At 38.3% G+C, this 2,317-nt stretch overlaps 1 long non-coding RNA gene across 1 annotated transcript; it reads right to left on the bottom strand.

Annotated features, from left to right (window-relative positions):
- Positions 1 to 596: 596 nt before the first annotated feature.
- Positions 597 to 1,126, bottom strand: LOC132803673 (uncharacterized). The gene is made up of 3 exons (XR_009638878.1): positions 999 to 1,126; positions 792 to 887; positions 597 to 711 (listed from the first exon to the last, which is right to left on the bottom strand). It is a non-coding gene; the product is annotated as an uncharacterized LOC132803673 (long non-coding RNA).
- Positions 1,127 to 2,317: the final 1,191 nt, after the last annotated feature.

The following is a 2,317-nucleotide window of genomic DNA, read 5'->3' as shown; positions in this document are numbered from 1 at the left end:
ATTAAAGTATAAATCAACAGCATATTTTTTTCTAAAAAACATAATGTATTGCGGGCCAAATGAAGGATTCTCCTCACTACTCTTGTATTCAATAAATTTCAAAGCATAGAGGCCACAATCACCCCTGCAGAATAGCATTAATCATTAGCATTAATGAAAACCAACCACGTGTATTTCCACACGTAACCACAATAAAACAGCAGCAATAGAAGTTGTTTGAAATGACAACACATTCATACCCATTATCTTGGTGGGGTGCATCTTTGACCATGGTCATCGTGAATGGCTCTAAAGTGGGAGGCACGTCCGGATTCTTCTTGTAATATCCTCCATCCCTCAATAGGTATGGCAGCATATACGTAAGGCATTCCGCATTGTTCAACTCTTTATTCTAGACATATTTATTTCCCATATTTGGATCGTATAAATCAATATGTCGGGCGTTCAAGTCCACACATGCTGCCAACCAATGCGCGCCTCCATTGTTAACAAGGATGTACACCTGCAAATTAGAACATAACCTCATTATCGACAAAATGCGAAACTTAGTGAGAATTTTTTTAAATATATGTAGGGACTTACATAATCATATCTCCGCCACGGCACGCTAGGTTTGGGTGACTTCCCACGCACATAGCTATGAAGGGTCGCATCACATATATATGTGCTACGAGATGCCCCCCATATGGGATAACGCCCTTTGATGGATGACTACCAAATAATGAAATAGATACAATATAAAATATTGTCAATATAACATTAAGCAACGCAGTAACATCCCATCATCTTACTCAAAATAACACATCTAATATGGCACAGGTGTGGGTGAACATCTTCTCATTCTCAAACCGCCTTTTTCGTATGAAATACAAAATAGTGTCAATATGCTGCAAAACCACATTAAAGGAAATAAATAAGAAATGCGAGGTGATAAATAAAACATCATTCCAAACGTAGGAACACAATAATTTTACATGAATATAAAGTATATAACTTACATCGGAAGTCAACCATCCTTCAGAGGTAAGTAGCTCAGCAAAAAATTTCTTCCCCATCATCATATAAGATGTACATATGGTTGCTTCCTTCGGTGCCACCCTATACCACTCATTGAATGCCCTCTCCTTCAATGCATCAATATGTCGATTAAGATTAAATTTGACCTTCTTTTTACATGGGCCGGTGTAAGGAGAGATGATGTGATGTGACTGGTGGTAAACTCTACCGAATCTTCCACCTCAATCTTCCACCTCAATCTCAACTGATTGGTCATGATGTGGACTGTCAGCTGAAGCACTGATATCCCACCCCAAATGCAAAGGCCGATATGGCACCAAAGCCCAAGAATCCACCACATAGGGTCTTCCAGGTACGATAGGCTCAAACGGTGCAGTACAATCATCATCCTCCTTCCTACCATTGGAACCGTCTATGGGTGCATCAAATTCTTCGGCTTGCTTTCCAAATGATGGTGCCACAGGGGATGATGGTCACACCGAAGATGATGATGAATGGCTGTGCATATAATGTTCGGCCTGCAAAACACAATGGTTATTTTGCAGTTCCCAAACCCTAACAACAAATAATTGCTGAATTACAATATATAATTTAATAACGCTGAAACACTAAAGTATACTAAGTTGTCTAAATGATACCTGATGCTTTTGTTAGTCAATAACAGAACTAAGCATCTTCCTTAACGATGCCATCTCTTTATTTAATTCATCAAATTTTGCCTCCAAACAAGCAAGTTAATCAATATCAATATCCAAAACATAAGTCAACATATATTAGTACAACATATGAAATACAAATTTGCATGCAAGTAACAATTGCATACCCTAAAATTAGCATCTGAAGGGCCACTAGAATGCTCCTCAGCTTTGGACGCATCTTTAGTGCCAACGGTGGCTATTGGTGCTACAAGTGGTGGTGCCGTATAGCGAACTTCATGTATGTTCACTGCTATTGTTCGCCAGTAATCTATAGTCTTCTCCTCATTGGTAGCATCTAACCTCCAGTGCACAACATACTACATGAAATGAAGAAAGGAAAAAAAAAGTAAATTTGGAAACCGACTTTGGTAATTTAACTTAAATGTAGTCGTACCATGTAGTCTAAAAAAAATTTGCCTTACATTTCTATTTGAGGTGAACCAATTATGGACAGTAAAATGGTTCGGTTGACTTGTAGCATGCCATCCAAAGATCCTCAGACAAATAGTTTCCCGCCGCTTGCCAAATTGGTTACCAAAATCAGGGATTGCTTCAAACCCCCACAACTACAAAATATAAATTATAGGTTATTAAATATAATT

The sequence above is a fragment of the Ziziphus jujuba genome, chromosome 5, assembly GCF_031755915.1.
Source record: "Ziziphus jujuba cultivar Dongzao chromosome 5, ASM3175591v1".
NCBI lineage: Eukaryota > Viridiplantae > Streptophyta > Magnoliopsida > Rosales > Rhamnaceae > Ziziphus > Ziziphus jujuba.
The sequence above is the reverse complement of the archived record's forward strand: the minus strand, read 5'-3'. Positions and strand labels throughout refer to the sequence as shown.